General features: G+C 39.5%; 1 long non-coding RNA gene and 1 other non-coding gene across 2 annotated transcripts in view; one reads left to right on the top strand and one right to left on the bottom strand.

The window, feature by feature from the left end:
* Positions 1-23,850, bottom strand: part of LOC133257376 (uncharacterized) — a 151,583-nt gene that overhangs the window by 118,542 nt on the left and 9,191 nt on the right. The gene's annotated exons all lie outside the window — the stretch shown is intronic.
* On the top strand, positions 20,317-20,388 carry TRNAH-GUG (transfer RNA histidin (anticodon GUG)). The gene has a single exon. It is a non-coding gene; the product is annotated as a tRNA-His (tRNA).

Genomic DNA, 23,850 nt, shown 5'->3' with positions numbered 1-23,850 from the left:
CTTGGTCATAAGAAGGCTTCTTGATGACACCTAGCTGAAGCCAATAGGAACAAAGACTCATAATACTGTCAGCAGTGTTTATTTGTCATTCATCACAGCATAACTCATCAGAGAGTCAGGATCCAAGAATTGGTCAGAAGAGGCTCACGCAGAAGAAATCATTGTCCCAGGCTGCCAATGAGATGAGCTGGCCTCAGCAGCTGTATTTCTCAGGCGCCAGAGAGGAACACACTGTTTGTGACACCTCGATTATTAATCACACAGCATGGGGAGCCTGTGCAACATGTAATGAGTTTAGTAACTGAGATTTGTGGTGACGACCCTAAACTAAAGCAGAAAATATCAAAGGCGGGTCAATAGTATAGATTTCTCCCTTTTTAACATTGTCTTAATGATCACAAAGAGGGCTGTTCTATTTTGATTTTTTTTGTTGTTACATTCCAGTTGGTGTTTCATGTTGACCTCAAAACAATTTATTTAATAGGAACATCCCTAGAAGTACAGATAATAAGTACAAGGGCCGATGTTCTCACAGGCTATTTCCAAAGGAGATGGAGGGGGTGTGTAAAGAAGTGACGGCCTCTCATCTTTTTCAGAAAAACAACCCATTGATTTTTGTCCTGAGTCAAATCAACATAATTCTGTCGCAAAATGCTCTTGAAAATGTTTCATAGCCACTCAGAAAAGAGAACAAATGCTTCTTTGTTCCAACTCTGGAATGCAAGCTGTGTGCTTAAGCACCGCTGCACCCTGGGGTATATAAACACGAGAGGCTTCAGTTGGCTTTTCCACTTAAAAGGATTTGGTCTAAACTGAACGAAGTATGGCAAGTTCCTGGGAAGGAACTTAGAATGGGGAGGTCAAAGGTCATACCAAAGTCATCGTGTGTCCTTTTGGAGAAAGGTAACCAGGACTTTGGAAAGAATTCCCAATCTATCTCATCTTCCCCCAAGCCACTGCCCCCACTCCTTGCAGCAAAATGCAGGTAGGAGAGGACTGGGGATCCAAGAGCCATCGCCCCACTGTTTACCACACGCTTAATTATGAAGCTCTTATTTTGTTGTGCAATCAGGGAAAGCAAAACATCATTGACAAGAGACGCTACCCAAACGGTCATCCCTGAGAAGGGATTGATGCATTCCCATGAGAAGACTCTCATTCCAAGCCTGTGGTTGATAAACACACTTATCTCACTCCCCATGGTAGAAACACACAGATTTCTGGAATCAGAGAAGTAGCACAAACCAGGAGTGGGCTCCCCCGAGGCCGTGGACAAGGCCAGCGGCACTGGGCAGAAGCCAAGCCTCCAGGTAGGGCTGCAGCCATTGCATCACAGGCCCATTAGGAAACTCGTCACTGCTGTCACAGGGTGAGTGTCCCCAGAGGGACTGACACTCTCAGTCGCAGCCCCACACACAGACATACATGGTTCTGCCAGCACCCAGGGACCCCAGGTCAGAGGTGACAGAGCAGTGGAAGCACCAGGAAACTTTAGACCACCTTCCAGATTCGGACTCATCTGTGCATTGAGGGGCTGATGGGAAAAACAGGGCTCCTGGCCCCTGAAGTTCTGTTTACAGAGTTTGAAACACTCTCATCTCTGCAAAATTCCTTGGCAAGATCAGGACCCAGCAGAATTATAATAAGGATAAACCACCTCAGGCAGCTCTCTCTCCTCTGTGCCTGGGTCCCTGGTACTTGCAATTCCAAACTACAGGCTATGCAGCAGGAGGACTGAGCAGTCTGCTCAGTAAGTCTCCTCCTTTATTGCAAACCCTTTAATGACTCCATGTCAGGGAAATTTCTCAGGCTTGAGATTTTTAGTGCAACTGAACACAGCAACCCCAAAAACATTAAAAAAAAGCAACCAACTAACCCACAGTCAGCTAAGTATCTACCCTGAGAGCCTATATTTGCTTACCTATGTGTTAGTAGCTCATTCATGTCTGACTCTGTGCGACCCCATGGACTGTAGCCAGTCAGGCTCCTCTGTCCATGGGATTCTCCAGGCAAGAATACTGGAGTCGGTTGTTATTCCCTTCTCCAGGGGATCTTGCTGACCCAGAGATTGAACCCACATCTCTTGTGTCTCCTGAATCGCAGGCAGATTCTTTACCATCTGAGCCATCTCCTATATTGAGAGATGAAAGGAGGGTAGAAGGAGAAAGACTATTCCAAAGTGGGGTCCAGCATCTCACACTCTAAAATGCAACATGACAGTTTAGTCAATGAAATAATTTGGCCGCTGATTCCCCTCTGGTTCCCACAGGCATCACAGCCAGTATGATCTCAATCATTCAATAAACGTTTATTAGGCACCAGGTAATAAAATCAGAATAAAACAAACATCCTTCATCTACCAGTCAGGGCTCTTGGTTAACGACAACAGAAGTGATGGCTTATTAGAATACGAGGCAATCTGAACATGTAGATGAAGAGCCAGCCTTAGGAAATGGGCAGGAACCAGAACCAGAGGCAAAAGCACAGTATAGGGACAATCTAGACGGGACGCTACTGATATCACCAATGGGCTTCAGAGGCCACTACCAAACTAGAGCAATGGTCCCACCATTTGGTGGCTCCTATCATCACTATGGCTAGAACCAATCTCAACAGCCCCTAGTGACAAATACTAATGCTCCAACTTAAGGATATAGGTAGGATCATGCAATCAGGAATTCACATCATGTGTCCATGTCCCAATGTTAGGAGCAGGAAAGGACTGTTTTCTATATATTTTGGCCTCTGTAGTCAGAAGCAGCACCTCTTGTTGTGACATACATGATGATATATTCTACCAGAGAAAGAGTGTTAAGATTTCCAATGGTCAAGAAAAAAAAGGAAAAAGAAAGGAAAAGAGATGTCTGCTCAAAGCTTCAGAATGGAGTTGGAATTGCGAATGGAAACCTGATTATATATAAAGGCACATAACTGTGACACCAGCAAAGTACATGCTCCACATGTGACATGCTCACATGATACAGGTGAGGTTCTAGGGACAGGTCTTGGCACCTCAAGAAAGAATATACTACTCTGGGTAAGGGCTAGTAATTTGAATTATTTCAAATTTCACATTGAAATAATTTTTACCTGAACCTTGAATGAAAGATGGGCTTTCAAAAGATTTAAAAAGATATTCCAGGGAAGAAATACCTCCTTGTAGTATCAGAATATAAAATGAAATTTTGCTGGGGAGAGGTGTGGATGACTGGACAGATGTGTTGTCTATAGGTTGAGAGCTTCTGCCAACTTAACTTTTCAATAAATCAATGGTCTTTCCAAAACAGAACAGATTCGCATGATACTCAGGGAAAGTGATATTCATCACCAGGGCAAAAATAGAACAGGAAAAGTTATGCCTCCTCAGGTTCATCTTAACTTCATTCATATCACAAACAGGATGCTAATCGAGGCAGAATACCTAGCCTCTTTGCTTTGCAACACACTAGGCACTTGCTTTGTCACCAGGAATAAACACAGATTGAACCAAATGCAAAAATGTTGGTTCCTGACTGAGTTTGGTTTCTAGGATGTTGAACAGGTTGAGAAACTGCATACGATCAATTAAGTTGGAGTAATTAATCAATTTCACTAGGGCTGAAGGAAGATCTATTATAGAACTTTTCTGTGAGGAAAAGAAACTCTTTCCATAATGTGCCAAAATACATAACATGGCCATCAGCACTGGCATCTAATTGATTTGCTTTCATCACATTTCTGTCTATAACTACTGTTAGAACTTTACTTATGAGAAGGGAACTGAAAATTCAAATTCAAGGCCAGCAACTTTTATTACATAGAAATATAAGAATTCCCCTGTCCTTGTCTAAAAGAGGGTGACCTAATGGCAAAAAGTCTAAAACAGCAGGCACAAGAAATGTGTGAGGAACAGTATATGAAGAGTGAGATTACAAGGGCTAGAAGCTATGACTCAAGGGGAACATGGAATTTTTTTTCAAATAGCTGATGGATTATAAGATAAAACTGGCAAAAATTAAAGTAATCCAGTAATGAATTCAGCTAAAAATAAGAATTGGGACCATTCAAGTAGAATTTGGATAATGATCTGTTGTTATGGTGATGACTACTGAAGTTCTTCAAATTTCAAAGCTGAAATGACCAGATGGGATGGCTACATGTCGATTTGTCTAAATCTAAAGGTCAGCACAAGAACATTTATACAAATAATCTTGAAGAAAATAACTGCTAGTTGACTAAATGAATGGATGACTCCTGTATAAAGAGCAGGTGAAAAGAGAGCAAAATCTGAGTTTCTTCTGATTAAACCATAGTTGTAAAAGTGTTGTCATTGTTTAGTTGCTAAGTCATGTCCCACTCTGACAGTAGCCTGCCAAGTTCATCTGTCCATGGGATTTCCCAGGCAAGAATACTGGAGTGAGTTGCCATTTCCTTCTCCAGGAGATCTTCCTGACCCAGGGATTGAATCTGTCTCCTGCATTGGCAGGCAGATTCTTTACCACTGAGCCACCAAGGTCAAGGACCTAAAAGATCCTATGCTTTTGGAGTCACCTAATTATTCCTAGAGATCAAAATAAAGTCATTTCTGTAAACAATTTCTGAAGAATAAAATGTTCTTTGGATAAACAATTCTTCCATGAAGATCAGATACATATGCATCAAGATCCTTGTTTCCCTGGCTGTTATCTAAGCATTAAACTATCCTCTCTCATCTGCTCTTCTGCCTGCCCAGCCCTCAGTCACTCTTTCATAGGCACCTCAGCCTCTGAAGATAAGTCAGGCACCATATTGCCTCAGAAATTTTGCACTGGGTGTTCCCTTTGACAAGAATTTCTCCCCCAGAGAAGAATCCCTTTTCTCCTAATCTCACCTTCTTGGGATGGCTTTCTCTGATCACTCTATTTAAAACTCCACACCACAACACATTCAACACATACACACACCTCCCACACAACTCTCGAATATACATACACAGCAGAAACCAATCTCCTTATCCTGCTTCTTAATTTACATATATTTCCCACCTTTTACTTTTACAAATTACAAATTGCATTGACTACTTCTCTCCCCATTTTAGAATATAAGCTAATATAATTGAATATATTAAGAGTTTCTCTGGTTTATACATTAATGATATCCTCACACCTGAAAGAATACCTTGGACACAGTAAACCTCAATAAATAATCATTGAATAAATTGACACATACAGATCTGATGACAATTTACTGAAGTGAGGATTTGATATCAGCATATCTGCAAAATACACTTGGGGTAGCATGCATTAAAAGAATTATAACGAAAAGTAGATATGAGAAGTCAAAAATTGAAAGAAAGAAACTACTTGTTAAACGTAAAAGAAAAAGCTAGCACAGTGTTTAGAGGGAAGTGTATATCCTTACATTCAGTTTCGTTCAGTTAAGTCGCTCAGTCGTGTCTGACTCTTTGTGACCACATGAATCGCAGCACGACAGGCCTCCCTGTCCATCACCAACTCCTGGAGTTCACTGAGACTCACATCCATCGAGTCAGTGATGCCATCCAGCCATCTCATCCTCTGTCATCCCCTTCTCCTCCTGCCCCCAATCCCTTCCAGAGTCAGAGTCTTTTCCAATGAGTCAACACTTCGCATGAGGTGGCCAAAGTACTGGAGTTTCAGCTTTAGCATCATTCCTTCCAAAGAAATCCCAGGGCTGATCTCCTTCAGAATGGACTGGTTGGATCTCCTTGCAGTCCAAGGGACTCTCAAGAGTCTTCTCCAACACCACAGTTCAAAAGCATCAATTCTTCGGTGCTCAGCTTTCTTCACAGTCCAACTCTCACATCCATACATGACCACTGGAGAAACCATAGCCTTGGCTAGACGGACCTTTGTAGGCAAAGTAATGTCTCTACTTTTGAATATGCTATCTAGGTTGGTCATAACTTTCCTTCCAAGGAGTAAGCATCTTTTAATTTCATGGCTGCAGTCACCATCTGCAGTGATTTTGGAGCCCAGAAAAATAAAGTCTGACACTGTTTCCACTGTTTCCCCATCTATTTCCCATAAAGTGATGGGACCAGATGCCATGATCTTCGTTTTCTGAATGTTGAGCTTTAAGCCAACTTTTTCACTCTCCTCCTTCACTATCATCAAGAGGCTTTTTAGTTCCTCTTCACTTTCTGCCATAAGGGTGGTATCATCTGCATATCTGAGGTTATTGATATTTCTCCCAGCAATCTTGATTCCAGCTTGTGTTTCTTCCAGTCCAGCGTTTCTCATAATGTACTCTGCATAGAAGTTAAATAAGCAGGGTGACAATATACAGCCTTGATGTACTCCTTTTCCTATTTGGAACCAGTCTGCTGTTCCATGTCCAGTTCTAACTGTTGCTTCCTGACCTGCATACAGATTTCTCAAGAGGCAGGTCAGGTGGTCTAGTATTCCCATCTCTTGAAGAATTTTCCACAGTTTATTGTGATCCACACAGTCAAAGGCTTTGACATAGTCAATAAAGCAGAAATAGATGTTTTTCTGGAACTCTCTTGCTTTTTCCATGATCCAGCGGATGTTGACAATTTGATCTCTGGTTCCTCTGCCTTTTCTAAAACCAGCTTGAACATCAGGAAGTTCACTGTTCACGTATTGCTGAACCTGGCTTAGAGAATTTTGAGCATTACTTTACTAGCATGTGAGATGAGTGCGATTGTGCAGTAGCTGAACATTCTTTGGCATTGCCTTTCTTTGGGATTGGAATGAAAACTGACCTTTTCCAGTCCTGTGGCCACTGCTGAGTTCTCCAAATTTGCTGGCATATTGAGTGCAGCACTTTCACAGCATCATGTTTCAGGATTTGAAAGAGCTCAACTGGAATTCCATCACCTCCACTAGCTTTGTTTATAGTGATGCTTTCTAAGGCCCACTTGACTTCACATTCCAGAGTGTCTGGCTCTAGGTCAGTGATCACACCATCGTGATTATCTGGGTTGTGAAGATCTTTTTGTACAGTTCTTCTGTGTATTCTTTCCACCTCTTAATTTCTTCTGCTTCTGTTAGGTCCATACCATTTCTGTCCTTTATCGAGCCCATCTTTGCATGAAATATTCCCTTGGTATCTCTAATTTTCTTGAAGAGATCTCTAGTCTTTCCCCTTCTGTTATTTTCGTCCATTTCTTTGCATTAATCGCTGAGGAAGGCTTTCTTATCTCTTCTTGCTATTCTTTGGAACTCTGCATTCAGATGGTTATATCTTTCCTTTTCTCCTTTGCTTTTCACTTCTCTTCTTTTCACAGCTATTTGTAAGGCCTCCCTGGACAGCCATCTTGCTTTTGTGTATTTCTTTTCCATGGGGATGGTCTTGATCCCTGTCTCCTGTACAATGTCACGAACCTCATTCCATAGTCCATCAGGCACTCTATCTATCAGATCTGGGCCCTTAAATCTATTTCTCACTTTCACTGTATAATCATAAGGGATTTGATCTAGGTCATACCTGAATGGTCTAGTGGTTTTCCCTATTTTCTTCGATTTAAGTCTGAATTTGGTAATAAGATAAGAGGAAAGGCTGAAAATGAATAGTCTAAATATTCATCTCAAGAAAGAAGATTAGTAATGGTGAAAGTGGGCACCCTTGTCTTGTTCCTGACTTTAGAGGAAATGCTTTCAATTTTTCACCATTGAGGATAATGTTTGCAGTGGGTTTGTCATATATAGCTTTTATTATGTTGAGGTATGTTCCTTCTATTCCTGCTTTCTGGAGAGTTTTTATCATAAATGGATGTTGAATTTTGTCAAAGGCTTTCTCTGCATCTATTGAGATAATCATATGGTTTTTATTTTTCAATTTGTTAATGTGGTGTATTACATTGATTGATTTGCGGATATTGAAGAATCCTTGCATCCCTGGGATAAAGCCCACTTGGTCATGGTGTATGATCTTTTTAATGTGTTGTTGGATTCTGGTTGCTAGAATTTTGTTAAGGATTTTTGCATCTATGTTCATCAGAGATATTGGCCTGTAGTTTTCTTTTTTTGTGGGATCTTTGTCAGGTTTTGGTATTAGGGTGATGGTGGCCTCATAGAATGAGTTTGGAAGTTTACCTTCCTCTGCAATTTTCTGGAAGAGTTTGAGCAGAAAATTACTAGAAATAATCAATGACTACAGTAAAGTTGCAGGATATAAAATCAACACACAGAAATCCCTTGCATTCCTATACACTAATAATGAGAAAACAGAAAGAGAAATTAAGGAAACAATTCCATTCACCATTGCAACCGAAAGAATAAAATACTTAGGAATATATCTACCTAAAGAAACTAAAGACCTATATATAGAAAACTATAAAACACTGGTGAAAGAAATCAAAGAGGACACTAATAGATGGAGAAATATACCATGTTCATGGATTGGAAGAATCAATATAGTGAAAATGAGTATACTACCCAAAGCAATTTATAGATTCAACGCAATCCCTATCAAGCTACCAACAGTATTCTTCACAGAGCTAGAACAAATAATTTCACAATTTGTATGGAAATACAAAAAACCTCGAATAGCCAAAGCGATCTTGAGAAAGAAGAATGGAACTGGAGGAATCAACTTACCTGACTTCAGGCTCTACTACAAAGCCACAGTTATCAAGACAGTATGGTACTGGCACAAAGACAGAAATATTGATCAATGGAATAAAATAGAAAGCCCAGAGATAAATCCACGCACATATGGACACCTTATCTTCGACAAAGGAGGCAAGAATATACAATGGATTAAAGACAATCTCTTTAACAAGTGGTGCTGGGAAATCTGGTCAACCACTTGTAAAAGAATGAAACTGGACCACTTTCTAACACCATACACAAAAATAAACTCAAAATGGATTAAAGATCTAAACGTAAGACCAGAAACTATAAAACTCCTAGAGGAGAACATAGGCAAAACACTCTCCGACATACATCACAGCAGGATCCTCTATGACCCACCTCCCAGAATATCGGAAATAAAAGCAAAAATAAACAAATGGGACCTAATTAACCTTAAAAGCTTCTGCACATCAAAGGAAACTATTAGCAAGGTGAAAAGACAGCCTTCAGAATGGGAGAAAATAATAGCAAATGAAGCAACGGACAAACAACTAATCTCAAAAATATACAAGCAACTCCTACAGCTCAACTCCAGAAAAATAAACGACCCAATCAAAAAATGGGCCAAAGAACTAAATAGACATTTCTCCAAAAAAGACATACAGATGGCTAACAAACACATGAAAAGATGCTCAACATCACTCATTATCAGAGAAATGCAAATCAAAACCACTATGAGGTACCATTTCACACCAGTCAGAATGGCTGCGATCCAAAAGTCTACAAATAATAAATGCTGGAGAGGGTGTGGAGAAAAGGGAACCCTCTTACACTGTTGGTGGGAATGCAAACTAGTACAGCCACTATGGAGAACAGTGTGGAGATTCCTTAAAAAACTGGAAATAGAACTGCCTTATGATCCAGCAACCCCACTGCTGGGCATACACACTGAGGAAACCAGAAGGGAAAGAGACACGTGTACCCCAATGTTCATCGCAGCACTGTTTATAATAGTCAAGACGTGGAAGCAACCTAGATGTCCATCAGCAGATGAATGGATAAGAAAGCTGTGGTACATATACACAATGGAGTATTACTCAGCCATTAAAAAGAATACATTTGAATCAGTTCTAATGAGGTGGATGAAACTGGAGCCTATTATACAGAGTGAAGTAAGCCAGAAGGAAAAACATAAATACAGTATACTAACGCATATATATGGAATTTAGAAAGATGGTAACAATAACCCGGTGTACGAGACAGCAAAAGAGACACTGAAGTATAGAACAGTCTTATGGACTCTGTGGGAGAGGGAGAGGGTGGGAAGATGTGGGAGAATGGCAATGAAACATGTAAAATATCATGTAGGAAACGAGTTGCCAGTCCAGGTTCGATGCATGATGCTGGATGCTTGGGGCTGGTGCACTGGGACGGCCCAGAGGGATGGTATGGGGAGGGAGGAGGGAGGAGGGTTCGGGATGGGGAACACATGTATACCTGTGGCGGATTCATTTTGATATTTGGCAAAACTAATACAATTATGTAAAGTTTAAAAATAAAATAAAATTGGAAGAATAAAAAAAAAAAAGAAAGAAGATTAACATATTACAATAAGCTCAAATAACTTAGAAAAGAAATAATAGAATTAGTGAAAATGGAAGATAAATATAGAGAGTTTTAGTAACATTAAAATTGGTTCTTTGAAAACACTAAATGTATTTTTTAAAGAAAAAAGAAAAGTTTTTATTAAAAGTGATCAAGAAACCAAGGGAGAAGATACTAAAAATCAATATTCAATGAGGAGTACAGAATTCAATATGAAAGATAAAAAAGGGGAATACTGAATAAATCTATTCTAAAAATCAAAGTTAGGCAGAATAACTATTTCCTTGAAAATATTATAAGAAATAGGAGCTAAAAATATGAACAACATAGACCAAAATTAAAAGATAAAATGTAAGTGAAGGCAAAGAAAGGAAATAAATTCAAAATAGAAAAGCAGAATTGAAATCCACCCAGAAGGCAGTAAAAAGCAGGACTGATTTTGTGAAAAATCAAATCAGACATTTAGAACCTGAGAATTTCCCTGACAATGAGCAGAAGAATAGAAAGGAGATGGAAAATAATGAAGGAATTGGTAGAAATACAGATTCACTATAACAAAATATGTATTCTAACTTAAAAAAGAATGTATTATAATGAAGTCATAATTAAGGTGATTTTTTTTAAAGTCTTGAGTTGATACTGATGATGTATATTGATTAACAGAGCTCAGACTAAATTCTTGGTAAAAATCAATGAAAGAAAAGAGCCACATCTAGTAACCTGCTGGTAATTATCTTAAACTGTTAGTTAAAAAAAAAAAAAATTACTAAATATTTAAACAAATACATAGGAAAATGTATGTTACAAAGGGAGAGAAATCTGTTGATCTTTAACATTTTTTATGCTATGTCAAAAATATAAAATACCTCAAGTTTTCAGGAAAAAATATTGAAACCTAATGATTACATGCTAAATTGTCTTTCATGTCTTAAAGCAATCGAGAGAGGCAAATATTTGAGAGATTCAAATATACAGCACTGGTGGGCCTAATCCCTTGCAGTCAGGTTCTTTACCAGCTGAGCCACAAGGGAAGCTCCAAAACTAGAAAGGTTATAATAGTTTTCAAAATGCCCACTTTTTGTTGCTTAGTTGGACCTCCATTTCAGAATCAGTTTATTTACGTATCTAGATTTTGTATCCCATGTACAAAGCTGAACCTGCTTTGCTTCATGGAGCTGCTCCTCAGCAGATTTCTTTCTTTTCCAAGAACCAGGTAATTTTCTGGAGACATACTCTTTCTAATGATGACAAAGACCACTAACAATGGTTATGGTACTTAGGTTTTTCATCTACTACCAAGATAATTACAAGTCTTTCTCTTCCATCTGCAAAATCTTCCAACTACAAAGTCAGAGAAGCAGTTTTAATATCAAGATAATTAAATAACTGATTTTTATAATTTAAACTCCTGTTTAATAGCTAAAGTAATTTTTTAATATTATGACAGAGCAATAAAAACTAACCAGCAATCAATATTATACCAGGGTTCTCTTCATTTCCCCTTTGTTCTATGAATTATAACTAATCTGTATTCACCATGCTTTAAAATCACCACATAGTGTAAAGTAGGAGCTATATTAAACTCCAAAGAAAGAAAGATTTTTAAGAAAACACACAAAAAATTTCCAAGCTTGTCTTTAAGTAATAGAACTTTTGATTTTGTTGTCCTTTGTATTTTCTACATTCCAAATTTTTCTTTTTATATAAGAAATACTAGTGTTTTAAAATATCACAAGGAGACTAAAATTATTCAAATAAGAGAATGGATATATGTATATACATAACGGATTCACTTTACTGTACACCAGAAACTAACACAACACTGTAAATCAAGTATAATCCAATAAAAATATCTTTTAATTTTTTTACTTTACATCTCACCAAAATGTTCCAGCAATTATTTAGTAGCACTAGGATTAAGGATGAACACTTTTCTTCCTTCAAGACTTTGTAGTTCCTAAATTTCTGTGAACAATGTGTTCCATAAATTTATTTTCATAATGTGCAATTAATTTAATATTTATTTTAATAACAAAAGAATAATTATATTTATGTGAGGAAGGGTCCCTGAAGGAAATAAAGGACATTTTCAAAAAAGATTTACCTGAAAAACCTATCTTTTTACTAAGAAAAGTGAAAAGTGAAAGTCACTTAGTCACGTCTGACTCTTTGAGATCTATATGTAGTCCATGGAATTCTCCAGGCCAGAATACTGGAGTGGGTAGCCTTTCCCTTCTCCAGGGGATCTTTTCAACCCAGGGATCAAACCCAGGTTTCCCACATTGCAGGAGGATTCTTTACCAGCTGAGCCACAAGGGCAGCCCAAGAATATGGAATGGGTAGCCTATCCCTTCTCCAGTGAATCTTTCTGACCCAGGAATAGAACCACAGTCTCCTGCATTGCAGGCAGATTCTTTACCAACTGAGCTATTATAGGTTTACCTAAAAAGGGCATTTTTATAGGGATTATTTAAAGAGGTTTGGGCAGTTTTGGGAACATGGCAAAAATAGATGAAGGAACCACATCTAGTAACCTGTTCGAAATTACATTAAATTGTCAGTTAAAAAAAAAAAAAAACACCAAAATTTTAGCAAATATGCAGGAAAATATGTGTTACTCATCAAGGGACAAGAATCTGCTGATCTCTAACATATTTTTTATGCTATGTCTAAAATATAAGATACCTAAAGTTTTGAAGACAAAAGAATATTGAAACCTAATGATTATAATGAATGCTGAGATACCCAGGGGTGGGGAACAGAAGAAAGCTCATGATCCTGAAGGAGCAAGGAGAAGAAACAGTGTTTCTTAAACCCAGGGAGAGCTGAAACCATGCAGTAAAGACAATTTGACAGGTGCTGTGGATGGAGCAAAGTCACCACCAGATGTGTAGTGGGGGCAGGGAGTGCAGAAAAGACTCTGTCTTTCCTCTCTTCACTTTGAGATCCTGCCCATGTTTCCCATTGCTGGAACCCAAACAGAACCATGGGCAAGAGAGCCTACAAGATGCAAAGCATAGAAGTCAGGCTTCTGGAGTGCAGAGCAGGACACAAACAGTGGAGAATGAACCTGGACGGGCAGGTGGGCAGAGGGATCAAAATAACTAGTACAATCCTCTGTGTCTACAGCACACCCACTGAGAGCATCCTGAACTTTTCACCTCATCCTCAGACCCCTAACTCAAAAACTAAATTAACTTTTGGACTCTAATCTCTTTTATCTCTATTGCACGTAGACCTAGCTATTCTCTGCTGTTCAAAGAATTAACTGCACTACAATTATCCAGATTCAAGCTAATGGCTTGACCAGAATGGCAGCAGTGGCATGGGTAAGAAGTAAACCAGTCCTGCACCTATTTCAGAAGTAGAGTCCATAGGGTTTGCTAATGGATAGATGAAGACTATGAAACAGGAATGAGTCAAGGATGACAGCAAGCTCTGATGGCCTAAGCCATAGGAAAAACAGTCCCAGCACTAACAGAGAGGAAGAAAAGATCACAAGCTTAGTCTTGAACATATTGAGATTTCTATTAGACATCCAAGTGGAAATATTGAGTAGTCAGATGGATATTTACATATACAAGTGTGGAACTCAGGGAGAAGGTCTGTGCTTGGAGTATAAATTTGGAAGTCACATTTTGTACTTGGTGTGTGAAAAAATGGAGTTGAATAAGATCATGAAGAAATTAAGCGAAAGACTGCCAAACCCTGCAACATTCTAATGTTAAGAAGGCAGGGAGAGGGACTTCCCTGGTGGTCCAGTGGTTAAGAATTCGCCTTCCAATGCAAGGACGCAGGTTCGATCCCTGGTCAGAGATCTAAGATCCCACATGTCTCGACACAAACAAGGCCATGGGCCACAAATACTGAGTCACTTACTCTGGAGCCTGCATGCTACAATGAAAATCCTGCATGCCACAGCTAAGATCTGATACAGCCAATAAATAAATATTAAGAAAAAAAGAAGTAGGCAGAGATAAGAACCAATAGTAAAGACTAAAAAGGAGCAGCTTGTGAGACTGGAGAAAAACTGGGAGGATGTGCTTTAAGTGGAAGCCAGTTTAAGAAAGGAATTATTCAGAATCCAGGAGGAAGAGGTAAATAACTGTAGATGTTGTTTAAGTTCAGCAGGCTGAGGACTAGGAAGTAATTGTTGGATTTATTAAACAGAGGTTCTTCTTGAGCTTCTCAAGATCATTTGCATTGGATTGATGAACGTGGGCTCAAGGAAGAACAGGAAGAGAAAAATTGGGGGTAGTGTATATCACAGACAAGTCTTTTGAGATTTACTTTAAAAGGCTGTTGATGTGGAAAGTGGGGGTCAAGGTTTACATGTTTATTTGTTTTAAAGATGGAAAAAATAATGGGATGTTGGTTTATGGTTGGAAAATACCCCATTCTCTAGAGGGGGATATTCCTCAGGGTATCCGATATCTGACAGCATTTTCTGTGGAAAAATATGTATACATACACATATTTATTCATAAATTCCCTTAAGATTTTGAGGGCTGGTCTGTAAGGAGCTGATTTTAATCTTTGCCATCTACAAATTAGACCTTAGAGAGTAGAGAGATAAATAATCTCTCTAATGTCTTACAGCATCAATTGATGTTGGCCAGCACTGACAGTTCCTAGTAATTGAAGAAGCCATGATTGACTTACTTCTGCCTCCTCTAACACTCTGTTTCTGAAGCATGAGGGGCTCCTGGAGCAAAGGAGGCTGAGCAGAGAGAGATGGGAGCGGAGGCCAAACATGACTTCCAGACAATTCCTACTTCAATGTCAAGTTGACTGCATTTATATGCTTTTGATGTGATCACTTTCCTACTTCCCAGTGAACATCTCCACTTCGTCTTCGTGCAATGAGAATAAGAGGAAATGCAGTAAATCATGGTGGCTCTGGTTTCTCTCTATTTTTCTGAATTTTTTCATCACTGGGGATCAGGGGAAAAAAAAATCTTCTATGCTTTCTGTCAGAGCCCCATCTCCCTGTCCTGGACTGTGCTGCCCCTTTTTGACACCCCTCTCTCTGAATAAATTCTCTCCATTTCTCTACACAGCTACATTTCCTGGCGAAACACTAACAGAATCAGGAGCGAAATTGCAAGGAAGACATGGAGCTCAGTTTGGACAATGATTAAACTCAGATGTAATAACCAAGGAACCATGTAAGCCACGGGCAGGGAAACGAGGAGTTGATTAGTATGGTCCCAGGGTTAACAACGAGGGAAAATGAGAAAAATGATTAACAACAAGAAATCCTTGAGCAGTGCCATTCCCTGCTGGGTTCTGCCGGTCAACTAGCCCAAGAGTCTTCCCAGATTCCACTTTTCTCTGCTCCCTGCTTTCAGCCTGCCTCCAAATGCTGAAGCCGACAACCTCTGACTTTCCTTGAAACAGGTTTCTTTGGTATTTCTGCAGTCTTAGGCAAGCTGAGGACCTTTGAGCCCCGTAGTTTAATGCCTGTCTTTGCCTGGTGTCTGACTTTCACTCTCCAGATGACCCCCATCAAAGAAGTCTCTGCACTGCAGCAAGAATGAGCATTTATAATTTAGTCTATTTCCAATGCTTCCAAAATCAAATCCAGAGTTCTGGTCTTACAGCTTTTGGATTTCCTATCATTCCTTGTCCTTGTCATCAAGCTCCATTTTAACAACCCTCTCTCCTAACTCATTATTTGACCCCTACACCCACCTCCTCTCTTTTGGGGCTCCCATCTCAATGCTGACTATCTATATTGTATTCTTAGAGATCAAGTTCTTTTTCAACTTCAGTTTATATGATTCTGTGATCATTTGATAATAACTCCATAAATGCTGAACACACTAAGAAGACAGCAACCACTTCAGGAAAAAACATAATCCATAGGGTTTATCATTACAGCAAATTAATGGGTGGAACACATTAGACATGACTCACCCACGCAGGAGTGTGTCTTTATAAACCTTAGCACATCAGCATGCTGGGTTAAGGAGCTCAGTCTTAAGGAAAGAAACCTTAATCCCCTCTGCATAATAATAGAACAGCACTTGCCTTGGCTCAGTGAGAAAATTCATAGACTATCTGGGGGAGAATGAGCTGATGTGTTTTATAAGATTTGCTTAATCAAACACTCATTCTCTTGGCTGCATTTGCAGCAACTTTACAACATGGTGGGGGATTCCCTCCTCAGCCTATCTCCTGATTATCTCTCCAGCCTCCCCCCGGCTCAGAGCTCCCCCACACTCAAACCCACTCCCCAGGTTCTATGATCCTTCTAGATTGGTCACATAGTTCTCTGTGCCTTGTTTTCCTTTAGACTCCTTTTTTACTTGGTAAACAACTATAATACTTTCAAGTTTAAATTCAAATGTCCCTTCTGACTGCACATCTCCTAGCAAAGTAGCAAGTACCCACAACAGGCATTGAGTAGAGACTTACGGATTGACTGATCATATTTTAGACTTTGTTCCACTTATTTTTTCCCTAGGCCTCCAAGCTATAAAGGTTTTTTTTTTTTTTCCCCCAGAATTTATTTGAAACCAACTCCAAAATCAAAGTCCCAAACTAAATATATAGCCACAACTTTGACAGTGTTTTGGTGCAGGTATAAAAGCAACTCAAACCCATCACTGTGCACATAGACCTGGGTATTGGGACAAAAATCCAACTGTTAACTTGTGTTCTAATGTCATTCAGTTCAGTTCAGTTCAGTCGCTCAGTCGTGTCCAACTCTTTGCGACCCCATGAACTCTTTGCACGCCAGGCCTCCCTGTCCATCACCAACTCCCGGAGTTCACTCAAACTCACATCCATCGAGTCGGTGATGCCATCTATCCATCTCATCCTCTGTCATCCCCTTCTCCTCCTGCCCCCAATCCCTCCCAGCATCAGTGTCTTTTCCAATGAGTCAACTCTTCGCATGAGGTGGCCAAAGTACTGGAGTTTCAGCTTTAGTAGCATTCCTTCCAAAGGAATCCCAGGGCTGATCTCCTTCAGAATGGACTGGTTGGATCTCCTTGCAGTCCAAGGGACTCTCAAGAGTCTTCTCCAATACCACAGTTCAAAAGCATCAATTCTTTGGCGCTCAGCCTTCTTCACAGTCCAACTCTCACATCCATACATGACCACTGGAAAAACCATAGCCTTGACTAGACGGACCTTTGTTGGCAAAGTAATGTCTCTACTTTTCAATATGCTATCTAGGTTGGTCATAACCTTCCTTCCAAGGAGTAAGCGTCTTTTAATTTAGTGGAATTCTCCAGGCCAGAATAATGGAGTGAGTAACCTTTCCCTTCTCCAGGGGATCTCCCCAACCCAGGGCTCAAACCCAAGTCTCCTGCATTGCAGGAGGATTATATACCAGCTGAACCACAAGGGAAACCCAACATTATTGTAAATCATTGTAAATATGTACACTTCACTTAAAAAAAAAAAAAAAACTCATGGAACGTGCAAAATAGGATATTTTTCACATAATTATAATTCTAGATTTTTTTAAAAATTGATATATGCCAGAAACTGTGTCCTTATTTCAACCTTCATGACAACTTGCAAAGAGAGTAGTATCATTCATATTTTATAGATGAGAAATTGAGGCTGAGAGAAGTTACTAAATTATCTAGATTGCCATAGAAAAATTCACCAGTGTTGTCTCCCTCATACTTGGCATTATGCCTGGGACAGGGAATGCTTTAGATAAATATTTTTGAATAAACGAATGGCTGAATAGATGAACAAATGATGTGATAAAGCCACGGTGTGATTCAGGTGTGTCTGCATCTGAAGGTCAAACTTTCTTCCCTGCAGCACACTCTTCACTTTATAAATGAATGTATTGCTGGGTCCTTTAAAAGAGAATGTCACATAAAAATTTTCAGATGATCTGCTATGTGGAGTCAGGGAGGCCTGGATGATAAGATGCACTCCATACTGGCAAAATTTAGACTTGCCAGGTCTGAATTCCACTCCTGCCTTTAATCACTTGGTTGGTTCATCTAGATATGGATAAAACTTGGTTGGTAAGTTGGTAAGGCTGGTTGGTAAGTGAGTCACTCTAGCTCCTCCTTTCCTTCAGCTCCCCAGACTCCATCACACTCTCCAGAGCTCTACTTAACATTCAAATTAATGTGCATGAGGACACCCTTCTATAGGCATCTCTGAAAGGAACATAGGCAGCTTCAACCAGATGGCTATTTCCAGCAAGGAGAGGTGGCCAGTGACAGATGAATGCAACCTCTTCTATCACATGAAGGACTAAAGATGCTTACTTGTCATGAATGGAACAAAGATGGAAATGAAAAGTCTTTTCCAAATCATGAATTCCCAAAAGCAGATCGAGAGGTAAGCTTAAAGAGTAGACTTCCTTTTTTGTAGACAAAAAAATAAACAACCAGGACCTACTGTGTAGCACAGGGAGCTATATTCAGTATCTTGCAATAGCTATAATGGAAAAGAATCTGAAAAAGAATATATATATATACATATATATATACATATATACATATACATATATATATACATACACACATACAACTAAATCATGTTGCTATACATCTAAAACTAACATAACAATGTGAATTAACTATATTTCAATTTTTAAAAAATACCCAGCTATAGATTTTTTCAAAGTTTTTCTTGAGTCACAATATACACATGCTGTCAGAGTACAGCTCAATGAGTTTTCACAAACTAAAAGCACTTATGCAATCAGCACCCAGGTCAAGAAGGAGAACCTGACTTGCATTCTAGCTCTCTGGGGTGTGCCTTCCAAGTCACTATTTATCACCCCAGTCCCTCAATCATTATCCTTATTTCCAACAATAAAGGTTAGATTGTCTTGTTTCTATACTTTATAAAAATGGAATCGTGCAGTAAAGCAAATAAATAATAAAGTCAGGAAATTTTCTTCTGCATCCCTGGGCCCTTTGTTACAAATTCTCAGTAAGCAATCAAAGACAAGTCCACAAACCAAGAGAAAATGGTGAGGGGGTCTGGAGACCACTGAAACATGTCAACATTGACCCCCACGGGGACAATTTGACCTCCTGCAAGCCTGTCCACAGGTAACCCTGCCTCCTCCCCATTTTCAGCAAGACTTTTCAAGTCTATTATTGTAAAGTACTCTCTGACTCTGCCTCCAAACCGCACATGCTGTCAGAAGACAAAGAACTCCATGTGCTGGGAAGGCTCAGTTGAGGGGGCACAATTAAAAAAGACCAAGAGAAGCATATGGGGACACAGGGCAAGGCTAAAGAGGTAAAGAGAAGAGACATTCTGGCAGAACAGCAGCTCAGTGGAAGACACACCAGAGACAACAGGTCATGAGTAGATAAAGTCGCAGCACACAACTGCGTCCCCTACGCCTTTTGGCTTCACACTCTTGCTGCAAAGCTTTTGTACCATAGCCCGTCTCTGACAGCCTGAAAGCACAGCCTATCCCATCACCATCATGACTTGGGTTTTCTCCAGAAAGAAGGCTGTAGCCATGCAATCTGGTGTTTGTATAGAAAATACAACAGCAGAGGAAATGGGACGCACACCGCAGAACATCTGCTCAGAGACACTGCCTGAGAAACAGTGGAGTGCTCACAGGATGGAAACATCTGTACACAGCTCCACATTCCAGAAGCCTTAAGTTTCAGGAGAGGGTGACCTAGAGAGAGGATCTGGGAGAGAAGAGACTCCAACAAAAAGGAAGTCAGAAATTATTAATAAATGATTCAGATAACATGGAGGCATAGGTTGAGAATAGACACAGAAGGTTGGGAAGGAGAAGTGTCTCTGGACATAGGATTGGTAGTCTTCCAGCACAAAAGATGGATATGGCTTCTAAAGAGAAAGAGACATCACCCAGTGCCCTACAGATCAACCATAAGGAGCAACCAAGACCCACAGTTTTCCTGCTAAATGGTTAGATAACTTGCCCAAAGTCATAGGTTGTAAGTAGTGTGTGCATGCTAAGTTGCTTCAGTCATGTCCAACTCTTCACAAAGCAGAAACTAGGGTACATCCAGGTATCTCTGACCTAAAAACCAGCACTTGAGCTCTTTGTGGCATTTACAGTAATTTTCTAAACCCTGAAAAGTTCTTCTCCATTGGCCTCCAGGGCGCCTCCCTCTCTGGGTTCTCCTCGTACACCTCTGACCAATTCTCCTCAGCATCCTTCTCCATCTCTTCTTTATCCCTTAGGAATTCCCTGGTGGCACAGTAGGTAAAGCACCTGCCTGTGATGCAGGAGACCCAGGTTCGATCCCTGGGTTGGGAAGATCTCCTGGAGAAGGAAATGGCAACCCACTCCAGTATTCTTGCCTGGAGAATTTCATGGACAGAGGAGCCTGGTGGGCTGAAGTCCATGGGATTGCAAGAGTTGGACATAGCTTAGAGACTAAACCACCACCACTACCACATATTCCCTAGTTCTCTATACTTCCAATTTTTACCTCATGTATATGAGTTAGAGAGTTAATATTCTCACTAGATGATATATCTCATCCACTTCTGCTTATACCTCCATGCCGATAACTCCTAAACTCCTCTATGAGATCAAACCTTTTCTTAGCCCTCAATATATATATAACCAACACCATTTCCAACTTCCTCACAGAAATTACAATCAGTATTTCCCAAACTAAGACCGGTTGGTCTACATCTCTAGAGGCACCACTTCCCATTTGACTCAAGCTGCATGAAATGCACCATTGTGTTCCCATAATTCCCAAAGCATCACATTGTTACAGTTCTCATCACAGAACATTTTAGCTGTGCATTTACCACTCTTCCCAAAGGACTTGAGCTGTTCAAGACTTGGAAGTGTCTCATTCATATGGATCTAAATATCAAGTAGGCAGTTAATGCCTCTTGAATGAATAAACACAGAGTCCAGCAGAGACACCACCACAGCACGTCGCACAAGAAGTCATTCTAAGTGTCTCCTTCTCTCCCACTCTGATATTCAGGTGACCAAGGTGTCCATTTACTTGCCTTCTGTTAATACATAACTTGTAAACAATGTTTTCATTTCCATTTCTAACGAGTCTCTCCTCAACCCCACCCATCCTTTCACTAATCCCCACCCTGTTTCAACTCTGCAAGATCTAGAGGCAGTTAGTGAGTGGAAAAAGTGAATTAAAAATAACAATTGTAAAATATATAAAACCTCTCTTTCTATACAGGCCAACAGCCCAGAAAAGTCCCAATGATGACAAGTCGTTCAGTTGTGTCCAACTCGTTGTGACCCCATAGACTGTAACATACTAGGCTCCTCTGTCCATGTGATTTCCCAGGCAAGAATACTGAGACAGGTTGCCATTTGTTTCTCTAGGGGATCTTCCCAATCCAGGAATTGAACCCAAATCTCCTGCATTTGTAAGCAAATTCTTTACTGCTGAGCCACCAGGGAAACCCACAGGTGTACAATATATAGTGATTCACATGGTTTGACGGTTTACCCTATTAATAGTTATTATAAAATATTATCTAGATTCCTTGTGTTGTACAATATATTCTTGTAGCTTATTTTATATCTAACAGCTTGTACCTCTTAACCTCCTACCTCTATATTACGCCTTCTTGCTTTCCTCTCCCCACTGGTAACCAGTCATTTTCTTCTCTATATGAATTTGCTTCTTTTCTGTTATATTCACTAGTTTGTTGTATTTTTTAGATTACACATATAAGTGATATCAAATTATATTTGCCTTTCACTGCTTGATTTATTTCACTTGCATAATGCCCTGCAGGCCCATCCAAGTGGCTGAAAATGACAAACTTTCTTTCTTTCTATGGCTGAGTAGTATTTCATTGCGTGTATACACACACACACACAATACAGATGTGTGTGCACACACACATATACATATACCATCTTCTTTATCTATTCATCTGTTGATGGACACATATGCTGGTTCCATATCTTGGCAACTGTAAATAATGCTGCTAAGAATTTGGGGCGCATGTATTTTTTCAAATTAGTGTTTTTGTATAAGTACACGCTCAGGTGTGGAATCGTGGGGTCATATGGTAGTTCGACTCTTACTCTGAGGGGAACTTCAATACTGTTTTCCACAGGGACTACACCAGTTTACATTCCCACCAACAGCGTTCAAGGGTTTGCTTTTCTCTACATCCTCGCCAATATTTGTGTGTTCTTTTCAATGATAACCATTCTGGCAGGTGTGAGGTGACATCTCATCCTTGTTTTGAGTTGCATTTCCCTGATAATTAGCATTGTTGAGCATCTTTTCTTGTGCCTTTTGACCAGCTGCAATTCCTCTTTGGATAAAATCTCTATTCAGTTCTTTCGCCAATTTTTTATTGTGTTGTTTGTATTTTGATGTTAAGTTGTGTGAGCTGTGCATATATGTTGGATATTATCAGTTATACAATTGCATATAGTTTCTCCCATTTTATAGCTTCCTTTTCATTTTGTCAATAGTTTCTTTCACTGTGCAAAACATTTTAACCATTTGTTTAACTTTACTTTTATTTCCTTTGTTTTAAAAGACAGATCCAAAAAATGCTACAGTTTATGTCAAAAAGTGATCTTTCTATGTTTTCTTCTAGGAGTTTTATGATCTCTGCCTTACCAAGGCAGTTTAGAGATTCAAAGCAATCACTATCAAAATACCAATGGCATTTTTCATAGAACTAGAGCAAATAATTTTAAAATTTATATAAAAACATTAAAGACCCTGAATAGTGAAAACACTCTTGAGAAAGAACAGGGATGAAGGAATCAGGTGCCCTAACTTCAGACTGCATCACAATGCTACAATAATCAAGACAGTGTGGTACTGGTACAAAAACAGACACACAGATCAGTGGAACAGGATGGAGAGCCCAGAAATACACTCACACACTTATGGTCAATTATTCTACGACAGAGGAGGCAAGAATATACAGTAGAGGAAAGACAGTCTCTTCATTAAGTGGTGCTGCAAAAGTGGGAAGCTACATGCAACAGAATATAATTAGAATATTCTCTAACACCATACATGAAAATACAGTATTAGTAATAGAACTGGGCATTCTAGTTATTGAACAAAAACTGTAGGGGGACTAGACCAACCATAAGAACTTTAGTTCCTAAAGAGTGACTGGAGAAGTCATAGGATTTTCCTCATATTGATACTTTTTTATCTAAAGAGAGACAGAAAGAACTCACCCACAGACTAGATTTGAAGGGAGAAGGTGAGCCTAAAGTCATCTTATTGTTGCGTTCTACAAGTTCTGCTTATTTGACACAACATTTCTCCAATTTGTATGAAAATATTTTAGAGTTTATTTGAGCTGAAGTTAACATATAGGTATTTAATTAAAATAATTTTTATTTTGACTTGGCAGTTTTCCAACTATGAAGCTAAGGTGTCTCCTCTCCCATGTCTCTCACAATTTGAGGACCCTTGTGTAGCTCATGAGCCCTACATATCATGCCTGCAGAGTCAAAACAATACAGCTGCACTGACTCACTATACTCACTCAAGTGAAAGTGCACGTTTAAAACTGTAAATTGGATCATGTGTTTCCTCTATCTAAAATCCTTCCATTAATCCTAATGATCTACAGGACAAAGTCCAAATTCCGCAATGGGCCAGTATGATCTTTACAGCCTGACCTCAGTTTTCTGTCCAGCCTCATCTATTGCCACTACCTGCCACCATGTTTAACCATTGTGGGAATTTATGAAAATGCACACATGAGGCTACTTTGTACATGATTTACATTGTCG

The sequence above is a fragment of the Bos javanicus genome, chromosome 11, assembly GCF_032452875.1.
Source record: "Bos javanicus breed banteng chromosome 11, ARS-OSU_banteng_1.0, whole genome shotgun sequence".
NCBI lineage: Eukaryota > Metazoa > Chordata > Mammalia > Artiodactyla > Bovidae > Bos > Bos javanicus.
The sequence above is the reverse complement of the archived record's forward strand: the minus strand, read 5'-3'. Positions and strand labels throughout refer to the sequence as shown.